A 12,010-nucleotide genomic window follows, 5' to 3' on the forward strand; every position below is an offset into this window, starting at 1 on the left:
ACCCACTGAGACGGTGGGACTGATCTAATGGGAGCTCACCAAGGCCAGCTGGACTGGGAGTGATGGAGCATGTGATCAAAATGGACACTCTGAATGTGGCTGGCAATGAAGGTTGACTGAGAATCCAAGGACAATGGCACTGGGTTTTGATTCTACTGCATGGACTGACTTTGTGGGAGCCTGGTTCTTTTGGATACTCACCTTCATAGACCTGGATGGAGGGGGGAGGATCTTGTACTTCCCAAAGGGCAGGGAACCCTACTGCTCTTATAGACTGAAGAGGGAGGGGGAGGGGGACTGAGGGGAGGAGGATTGGGGGGAGGGGAAGGGAAATGGGAAATGGGGAAGAGGTGGAAATTTTTAATAAATAAGTAAATAAAGAATTGTAAAAAAAGAAAATATTAAACTAAATGTCTCAAACACACACACACACACACACACACACACACACACAGACACACACACACAAAGCAAACATAACACCAAATAGATTGGATAAAAAAATACATCCCCTTGCCATATAATAATCAAAACATAAAACATACAGAATAAAGAAAGAATATTAAGAGCTGCAAGGGAAAAAGGTAAAGTAACACGTAAAGGTAAATCGATCAGAATTACACCTGACTTCTCTATGGAAACCTTGAAAGCCAGAAGGTTTTGGATAGATGTGCTGCAGACACTAAGATGCAAGGCACCATGGATGCAAGCCCAGACTAGTATACCCAGAAAAGTTTTCTTTCACCATTGATGGAGAAAACAAGATATTCCATGAGAAAAACAAATTTAAACAATAAGTACCCTCAAACTCAGCCTTACAGAAAGTACTAGAAGGAAAACCACAACCCAAGGAAGCCAACAACACCCATAATAGTTAGCAACATCTTTAACAGTAGTTAACATAATTTTATTATGTTTATTAATTTTATTAATATTTTGTTAATATTAACAATATTTTATTAATATTTCATTAATTTTATTGATATTGTTTAACAACAATAGTTAACATAATAGTTAATAACATCTAACAACCCTCCACCAGCACAACTCAAAGAAGGGAAACACACAAACTCTACCACCACAAAAAAAAAACAACTAACCAGAGTTAACAACCACTGGTCATTAATATCACTTATATCAATGACTCAATTCACCTATAAAAAGGCACAGACTAAGAGAATGGATACGAAAACAGGATCCAACATTCTGCTGCTTACAAGAAACACACGTCAACAATAAAGACAGACATTACCTCAGAGTAAAGGGTTGGGAAAAGATTTTTCAATCAAATGGACCTAAGAAACAAGCGGGTGTGGTTATTCTAATATCTAACAAGATTGACTTCAAACTAAAATCAATCTGAAGAGATGGAGAAGGACACTATATACACATAAGAGGAACAATTCATCAGGATGAAGTCTCAAACCTAAATATCTACGCCCCTAATGTAAAAGCACCTACATATGTAAAAGAAACATTACTAGAACTCAAAGCATACATCAAACCCCACACACTAATAGTAGGAGATTTCAACACTCCTCTCTCCCAATGGACAGGTTAACCAGACAGAAACTTAACAGAGAAATAAGAGAACAAAAAGAGGTAATGAATCAAATGGACTTGACAGAATTCTATATAACATTCCACCCAAATAGGAAAGAATATACCTTCTTCTCAGCATCTCATGAAAACTTCTCGAAAATTGATCACATATTTGGTACAAAGCAAATACCCACAGATACAAAAAAATTTTAGTAACTACCTGTGTCTAATTGGATCACTATAGAATAAAGTTAGAATTTAACAACAATTCTACCCCCAGAAAGCCTACAAACTCATGGAAACTGAACAGTCAACTACTGAACAACCCCTGGGTCAAAAAAGAAAGAAAGAAAGAAATTAAAGTATTCATTGAATTCAACAAAAGTAAAGACACAATATACCTAAACCTATGGGACACTATAAAAGCAGTGCTAAGAGGAAAGTTCATAGCAGTAAGTGCCCACATTAAGAAAAATGGAGAAAGCTCACATTAGAGACTTAACAGCACAGCTGAAAGCTCTAGAAAAAAAGAAGCAGACTCACCCAGAAGGAGTAGAAGTCTGAAAATAATCAAACTGAGGGCTGAAATCAACAAAGTAGAAACACAGAAAACAATCCAAAGAATCAATGAAACAAAGAGCTAGTTCTTTGAGAAAATCAGTAAGATTGACAAACCCCTATCCAAACTAATCAAAAGGCAGAGAGAGAACACGCAAATTAACAAGATCAGAAATGAAAAGGTGGACATAACAGCAGATACTGAGGAAATTCAGAGAATCATTAGGTCTTACTACAAAAGCCTCTATGCCACAAAGTTGGAAAATGTAAAACAAATGGACTTGTTTTTAGATAAGTACTATATAGCAAAATTAAATCAAGACCAGGTGAAGAATTTAAATAGACTTATAAGTCATGAGGAAATAGAAGCTGTCATAAAAAAAAACCCCTAACCTAAAAAAGTCCAGGACCAGATGGTTTTAATACATAAATCTACCAGAACTTCCAAGAAGAGCTGATACCTATACTCCTTAATGTGTTTCACATAATAGAAACAAAAGAGTCATGGCCAAACTCTTCTTATGAAGCTACAGCTAGCCTGATACCAAAACCACAAAAAGACACAACCAAGAAAGAGAATTACAGACCAATCTTGCTCATGCACATTGATGCAAAAATTCTCAATAAAATACAAGAACACATGAAAAAATTATCCATTATGATCAAGTAGGCTTCATCGAAGAGATGCAGGGCTGGTTCAACATACAAAAATCTATCAATGTAATTCATCATAGAAATAAACTGAAAGAAAAAACCATATGATCATTTCATTAGATGCTGAAACAGAATTTGACGAAATATAACACCCCATTATGATAAAGGTCTTGGAGAGATTAGGGATACAAAGACCATACCTAAATATAATAAAAGCAATATACAGGAAGCCAACAGCTAACATCAAATTAAATGGAGAGAAACTCAAAGCCATTCCACTAAAATCAGGAGCAAGACAAGGCTCTTGAACATGGTGTTTGAAGTTCTAGCAACAGCAATAAGACAACATAAAGAGATCAAGAGGATTTGAATTGGAAAGGAAGAAGTCAAACTTTCATTATTTGCAGATGATATGACAGTGTATATCTGTGACCCCAAAAACGCTACCAAAGAACTCCTACAGCTGATAAATACCTTCAGCGATGTGGCAGAACACAAGATCAACTCAAAAATATCAGTTGCCCTCTTATACACAAAGAATAGAGAATCAGAGAGGGAAATCAGAGAAACATCACCTTTCACAGTAGCCACAATTAGCATAAAGTATCTTGGAGTAATTCTAACCAAAGAAGTGAAAGATCTATTTGACAAGAACTATAAGGCTTTGAAGAAAGAATCTGAAGAGGACACCAGAAAATGAAATGATCTCCCTTGCTCTTGGATTGGTAGGATCAACATTGTAAAAATGGCAATTCTACCAAAGGCAATCTATAGATTCAATGCAATCCCCATCAAAATCACAACAAAATTCTCTGCAGACCTTGAGAGAACAATAATCAACTTTATATGGAAAAACAAAAAAACCCAGGATAGCCAAAAAAAAAATCCTATACAATAAAGGTATTTCCGGAAGCATTGCCATCTCTGACTTCAAACTCTATTACAGAGCTACAGTAATGAAAAGAGATTGGTATTGGCATAAAAACAGAGACATTGACCGATGAAATCGAATTGAAGACCCGGATATTGAAGACCACAAGCATATGAAGACCTGATTTTTGACAAAAGAGCAAAAATTATACAATGGAAGGAAGAAAGCATCTTCAATAAATGGTGCTGGCATAAATGGAAGTCAATCTGCAGAAGAATGAAAATAGATCCCTATCTATCACCATGCACAAAACTCAAGTCCAAATGGATTAAACGTCTCAGTATAAATCCGACCACACTGAACCTGATAGAAGAGAAAGTGGGAATAAGCCTGCAACACATGAGCACAGGAGATCACTTCCTACATATAAGCCCAGTAGCAAAGACAATAAGGGCAACATTGAATAGTGGAACCTCCTGCAACTGAGAAGCTTCTGTAAAGCAAAGGACAAAAAGGCTACCTTCTTGACTGGGAAAAGATCTTCACCAACCCCGCATCCAACAAATATCTGATCTCCAAAATACATAAAGAACACAAGAAACTAGACATTAAAACTCTAAACCAATTAAAAAATGGGGTATTGAACTGAACAGAGAATTCTCAACAGAAGAAATTCAAATGGACAAAAGACACTTGAGGTCATGTTCAACCTCCTTAGCCATCAGGGAAATGCAAATCAAAACAACTTTGAGATACCATGTTATGCCTGTCAGAATAGCTAAAATCAAAAACACAAAGGAGAGCCTATGCGGGAGAGGATGTGGGAAAGGGGAACACTCATCCATTGTTGGTGGGAATGTAAACTTGTGCAACCACTTTGGAAATCAGTGTGGCAGTTTCTTGGGAAACTGGGAGTCAACCTACCTCAGGACCCAGCAATTCCACTCATGGGAATAAACCCAAGAGATGCCCTATCATACTACAAAAGCATTTGTTCAACTATGTTCATAGCAGCACTATTTGTAATAGCCAGAACCTGGAAACAACCTAGGTGCCCCTCAATAGAAGAATGGTTAAAGAAGGTATGGAACATATACACTTTAGAGTTTTACTCAGCAGTAAAAAACAATGACATCTTGAATTTTGCATGCAAATGGATGGAAATAGAAAACACTTTACTGAGTGAGATAACCCAGAACCAAAAAGAGGAATATGGTATGTACTCACTCATAAGTGGATTCTAGTCATAATTAAAGAACATTGAGCCTATATTTCGTGATCCTAGAGAAGTTAAATAAGAAGGTGAACCCAAAGAAAATAATATAGTTATCCTCCTAGATATTGGAAGTAGACAAGATACCAGGTAAAAGTTGGGTGCATGGGGGTGGGGTGGGTGTAAGGGGAGATTGGAGGGAGAAGGGAGACGGGGAGGATTTGGGAGAGCTTGGGGGAAAGGGATGATTAGGATGGAGTAAGGGTGCATAAGGGAGCAGAGAAGTAAATATCTTAATTAAGGGAGCCATTTAGGGTGGGCAAGAGACTTGACACTAGAGGGGTTCCCAGGTGTCCAAGGAGATGTCCCCAACTTGTTCCTTGGGCAGCAGAGGAGAGGGTGCCTGAACTGGCCTTGTCCCATAGCCACACTGATGAATATCTTACATATCACCATAGAACCTTTTCATCTGGCGATGGATGGAGATAGAGACCGTGATCCACATTGGAGCTCTGGACTGAGCTCCCAAGGTCCAAATGAGGAGCAGAAGGATGGAGAACATGAGCAAGGAAGTCAGGACCATGAGGTGCGTGTCCACTCACTGAGACGGTGGGACTGATCTAATGGGAGCTCACCTAGGCCAGCTGGAGTGGAAATGATGGAGCATGTGATCAAACTGGACCCTCTGAATGTGGCTGTCAATGAGGGCTGACTGAGAATCCAAGGACAATGGCACTGGGGTTTGATTCTACTGCATGGACTGGCTTTGTGGAACCCTGGTTTGTTTGGAAGCTCACCTTCCTAGACCTGGATGGAGGGGGGAGAACCTTGGACTTCTCACGGGGTAGGGAACCCTGCCCTCTCTTAGGACTGGAGAGGGAGGGGGATGGGGAGTGTGGGGAGAGGTAGGGAAATGGGAGGTGGGGAGGAGGTAGAAATTCTTAATAAATAAAAAATAAATAAATAAATCAAAAAATAAAAATATAATTTAATTAACTTTAAAATTCTAATTAACCCAATTAAAAAATGGAGTACTGAACTGAACAGAGAATTCTCAACAGAAGAAGTTCAAATGGCCAAGAGACACTTAAGGTCATGTTCATCTTCCTTATCTATCAGAAAATGAAAATCAAAACAACTTTGACATACCATCTTATACCTGTCAGAATGGCTAAAATCAAAAACAACAATGATTGCCTTTGCTGGAGAGGATGTGGAGTTAGGAGGACACTCATCCATTGTTGGTGGGAATGTAAACTTGTGCAGCCACTGTGGAAATCAGTGTGACGGTTTCTCAGGAAGTTCGGAATCAACCGACCTCAGGATCCAGCAATACCACTCTTAAGAATATACCCAAGAGATGCCCTGTCATACTACAAAAGCATTTGTTCAACTATGTTCATAGCAGCATTATTTGTAATAACAGAACCTGGAAACAATGTCCCTCAATGAGAGAATGGATACAGAAAGAATGAATACAGAAAGTACAGAAAGAGGACTACTCAGCAGTAAAAACAATGACATCTTCAATTTTGCATGCAAATGGGTGGAAAGAGAAAACACTATTCTGAGTAAGATAACCCAGACCCAAAAAGATGAATATGGTATGTACTCACTCATTTGTGGACTCTAGACATAAACCAAGGTCATTAAGCCTATAGTTCACAAGCCCAGAGAAGCCAAATAACAAGGTGAAACCAAAGAAAAATATGTATAGATCCCCCTGGAAATTGGAAGCAAACAAGATTGCAGGGCAAAAGTTGTAAGCATAGTGGTGGGGGAAGGGATGGGGTTGAGGTTGTCGGAAGGGAAGAGGGGGAGAGGGAAGGGAGAAGGGAAGGACTGGCAAGAGCTTGGGGGAGTGGGAGAGAGGAGATGGAGGAAGGGCGGATATAGGAGCAGGGAAGAAGTAACCTACATTAAGGGATCCATTTTAGGGTTGGCAAGAGACTTGGCTCTAGAGGGGATCCCAGGTGTCCACAGATGGATGTCCCCAGCTAGGTCCTCGAACAGCAGAGGAGATGGTTGCCTGAACTGGCCTTGCCCTACTATCACACTGATGATTATCTCAAATACCACCATAGAATCTTTGTCCAGCCACGGATGAAGGTAGAGACAGAGACCCTCCTCAGAACAATGGACTGAGCTCCCAAGGTCCAGTTTTAAGGCAGAAGGAGGGAGAAGACGAGCAAGGAAGTCAGGACCGCGAAGGGTTGGTCCACCAACTGAGGCAGTGTGCCTGTTCTAATGGGAGCTCACCAAATCCAGCTGGACCAGCTCTGAATGAGCATGTGATCAAACCGGACTTAGGAATGAGGCTGACAATGGGGGCTGACTGAGAAGCCATTGATAAAGGCACTGGGACTTGTTTCTACTGCATGTACTGGCTTTTTGGGATCCTAGTCTATCTGGATGCACACTTTCCTGGGCCTGGATGGATGGGGGAGGCCCTTGGACACCCCACAGGGCAGGGTTCCTTGCCCTCTCTTAAGACTGAATGGGGGGGGAGGATGAGAGGGGAATGTGAGAAGGGGAGGAAGTGGAAATTTTTGAATGGAAAAATAAAAAAGAAAAGAAATCAAAATATCATTTGCAGTATTTTTCAAAGAAAACGTTAACAGATGCCAAAGAGATTCATCTGAAATTAACATGAAATGACATGACCATTGTGTTTCAATATGAATGAAAGGATACTTAAGCTAGATCCACTTCGGGAATTAAAACAGAATCATCATCACAGCATAACTCCAGTCTACGAAATGCAGGGGAATTGAATGCACTCAAAACTTAAGAAGGCACGTGTTTAATGCAGTCTGTAAATCCCCAAGAAATGAAAGTGTACAAAATGACACCGATTTATCTCAGGTCATCTTAGCTCATGGAAACACCTCTACAGACAATGCCCTTTCAAAAGCTGGAGCACTTCTCCAGACCCAGAAAATGGAATGGTTTAAAAACATGAATGAGCGACTTCTGGAAATAAATGGGGATGATAAGGGAGCGATGGCAGTAAGCTAAAAAAGATACATCACTTTAACAATGAACTCTCAAAATAGCTTCAGTACGGAGTAGAAAAGCAAAGACCGAACACTAAAATCCAATTTTCATTGTGAATTCCTGAATTCACAGAGGGTCTAGAAACTTAATGTGACTCAATCTTTCAGAGGCAAGATGGGGTGGGAATGGGGGTAAACAGTTTCTCAACTAGAAGAAAACAGGGTTTTCTACATTGTTTCATGCATTCCGCGAGTTCTATGTACCAAAAGCAGCAACTAGCTGGGTATGCACTAGGGCCCCAGCTGAGGATCTGAATGCAGTTTTCTGAGCATTAGCCACACCACCTCCCCAGAGAAAGCGTGGGAAAATGCCCTAAGACTGCCAGGGCATGCAGTGCTTACCTGACTGATCCACTGTACCAGAGAGCTCTTTCCTGCGATGTCCCCTCCGGGACCCTGTCCTTCAGAGCAAAGTCCCAGCAGGAGCCACTGAAGTTGGTAGCAGGAGAACGCGGATCCACGGAGGGTGGAATCGGCGGCCACGCCAAACCCTGGCTATGGATGCTCTCGCCTGACCCGGGTCTTGCATCTCGGGCATGGCCGAGGGCAACCAAGTCTGAGAGGCCTATGCTTGTGACCGCTCCTCACGCCCAGACTTCCCTCAACTAAGTTGAGCCCTCACCGTTCGGCTCCAAGGGCTCACCCGCGGCCAAGTCTGAGCACCTCCTAGGTGGAGAAGGACGATAGGCGGCAACTTCTTGGCGGCGGCTGGGGAGAAGAGGGGACTCTGGCACTGGTGGAGCCAGAAGCTTAACAGGGGCCTCCCTGACTCCCCCTGCAACAACCCTTACCCACCCGCGCATGCGCAGCCCGTGGACCTTGAGTAGACAGCTTCGTCTCTCCCTCCAACCCCCGCAAACGCCCCTTTCTGGGGGCGGGGCTTCTGAGGAGCTGTTGACAGTTGATCTCTTGTGGGGTAAGAGAGTCAGTTTCAGAATTGGAACCCCTTCGGTCAACCATGTTTCAGTGGAGGCCCAACTCCAGTCCCTATACTGGCAACACAAATTGAACCCTCTGAATTATAATATATATTTAAAAAAAAGAAAGTTGAGAAGGATGGCATGGGTGAATATGTCCAAAATATGTTATTATGCATATATGAAAGTTTCAATAAATTATATAAACACTTCCCCGTCTCAGTGCTGGGACTACAGGATTGTCACCCTTTCTCTACATCATTGACAGCACTTGCTTTATTTTATTGATATTGGCTATTCAGGCTGGTATAAGATAAAATCTCAAAGTACTTTTAATTTGCATTTCCCTGGTGGCTAAAGATGTTGAACATGTCTTTAAAGGGTTCTCAGCCATTTCTGTTTCATTTTCTTGAGGGTTCTGTGCTTAGTTCTCTATCCCAAGTTTGAATTGAATTATTTGTTTTCTTGATGCTTGGTTTTTAATTTATATATTTTAGATATTAATCATCCATCAGATGACTAATTGGGGTAGAATAAATCCCCCCACTCTATAGGCTGCTGCTTTGCCCAAATGATAATGTCCTTTACCATATAGAAGTTTCTCAGCTTCATGAGGTCCCATTTATTAATCATTGATCTTAATGCCTCTGCTATCAGTGCTCTGTTCAGAAAGTCTTCCTCTGTGCCAATGAATTCAAGACTATTTCTTCACTTTCTCTTCTGTCAGACTGAGGATATCATATCTTGTATTTATGTACTTGGTCCATGCAGCCATCCAGTGGTACTGGCACCATTTGTTGAAGATGCTGTCTTTTCTCCAGTATATACTATATATTCAACACAATCGCCATCAAAATTCTAATACAATTCTTCACAGAAATTGAAATAAAAATCTCCGACTTTGTATGAAAACACAAAAATTCAGAATATATACATTGTTGATTTATTCTTTTTATTAATAATTGCTATTGGTAGAATAGTCATTTTATAACATTAATCCCACTGATCCATGTGCATGGGAGATTATTGAATCTTCTGATTTCCTCTTTAATTTTGCCCTTAGTTGTCAGTTTTTATTATACGAGTCTTTCACTTTCTTGGTTAGAGTTATCCCAAATTTTCTGTCTTTGTCTTAGATGATTTTGAAAAAGCTTTGTAATTCTTCAATCTTATTGATTTTCTTCAGGCTTCAAGAACCAACTCTGCTTATTGTTGATTTTTTGTAATTATTTTTGTTGTTTCTAGTTCAGTGATTTAAGCCCTCAGTTTACTTCTTTCCATCTATTCTTTTGGAGTATTAATTAACCATTTTCTAGAGAGTTCAGATGTGCTGCTAAGTTACAAATATGAGAACTCTATTTTTTTTTTTCAGACAGGCACTCAGTGCTGTGAACGTGCCTCTTCAAGCTTCATTGTGTTCCATAGGTTTGGATAGGATGTGTTTTCATTTTTACTCAATTCAAAAATATTTTAGTGTTAAGTTGATTTTGGTTTTGACCCATTCTTCATTCTGTACTGAGTTTTTCTGTTTTCATGACTTTGTATAGTTCATGCTGTTATTGATAGCCAGTTAAAGCCATGGTGGTCAAATATAATACAGAATTTTATTTAAGTTTTTTAATATTTGTTGAGACTTTTCCTATGTCCTAGTATGCTATCAGTTTTGAAGAATGTGCCTTGATATTCTGAGCAGAAGATATGTTCTTTAGTGTTTAGATGAAATAATCTGTAGACATCTGCTAGTTCCATGTGATTTATGGCATTATTTAACCCCAGCATTCCCCAGTTTAGATTTTGTCCATGCTGTCTGGAACTAGCAGAGATCCAACTCTGTCTGTGAGTAGCATGGGCTACATAGTGAGTCCCCAGCCAGTCAGAGCTACAGAGGTTATTGGTGTCCTGGATATGGATAGCATAGCTTGCTTATAGATGTACACTTTATGATGGAATCAGATCCATAATTTATTCATGCTGCCATAAAGGACACCTCCCCCCCTCAAAGTGTCCTTTTCGTTTACTTTGATGTAACACCTGAGATTCCCTCTGCTATGTTTTGTGCTTTCTTGGTGTAGCTTATCTTTGAGATTTTGACTTGACTTCCTAAGTTATACATTTCCAGTTTTATTTCAGTTTGTGTTTTCCTTAATAATTCTCTTTCTACTTGCAAGCCTTGAACTTTTTCTTCATATTATTCCACTGTTTGCTATCTTTTCAAATACTTCATTAAGGGGTTTTTTCATATCCTCTTTAGGAACCTTCATCAAGTTCATATTATATATTTCTGATACTATTGTCTTGTGGTTAGGTTGTATTGCATTTTCAGGATCTTTTGTAGCATGGTTACTGGGTTCTGGTGGAGACATATTGTCTTGGCTATTCATGATTATATTTTTGTGCTGGTGTCTCTGGTCAGGATAACTGTGTTTCTGTGTGTATTGTCTTTGTTCTGTCAGTGTTTTCTTCCCTGGATATGAACTCTCTGCATCTTAGCGAAGTATTGTTGTGATGGTATGGTAGGGAGTGCTTCTATGGCCAATGTGTGGCAGAAAGAAATAGATGTGGGCTAGGAGAAAAAAAGTTATTTGAATAACTGACAAAGATCACAAGTTTCAGAGGACTGTCAGTTAGATATGTTTGCACAGTGTTCTCTGCTCTCAAATTATTATTCTATAAAAGCTTTAATGAGACATGATGTTCAGAGAACAGAAGAGATGACTCAATGGTTCAATCAACTGCAGATCTTCTGATTTTCAAAAGGAATGAGGTCTTTCCTGTTACATGCAATGCCCATCTACGTAGTTTCTGGGAGCTCTGCAAACACCAGAATTAGTGTCTATCCATTTTGTTAGAGAATTAATACAAGATGAGAGCTTATATATGGGCCTGTATGCTGCTGTATAGCATCTGGGACAGTTGTTACAATCTTCCACAGTTTAGAAATTCTCATTCTGAAATTTGTAAACTTGAAGCCACATCACAGTGCAAATGTCTACAGTCCCAGAAATAGATGTGAAGTTTCAAATGAGTCAATTATGAACAGAAAGATAATGTTTGATCTCTTATTAATTTTTTGAGATTTCGTACATACACTTTGCTTGAATTCATCTCTCCACCAATTCTTAGCAGATCCGCTTTTCCTTACTCACCCCTTTTCCCTCTATCATTTTTTTTGTAATATCAAAAGAAAATCTGCATACAC

This window comes from Myodes glareolus, chromosome 12 (assembly GCF_982192425.1).
Source record: "Myodes glareolus chromosome 12, mMyoGla1.1, whole genome shotgun sequence".
In the NCBI taxonomy this organism is placed as follows: Eukaryota; Metazoa; Chordata; class Mammalia; order Rodentia; family Cricetidae; genus Myodes; species Myodes glareolus.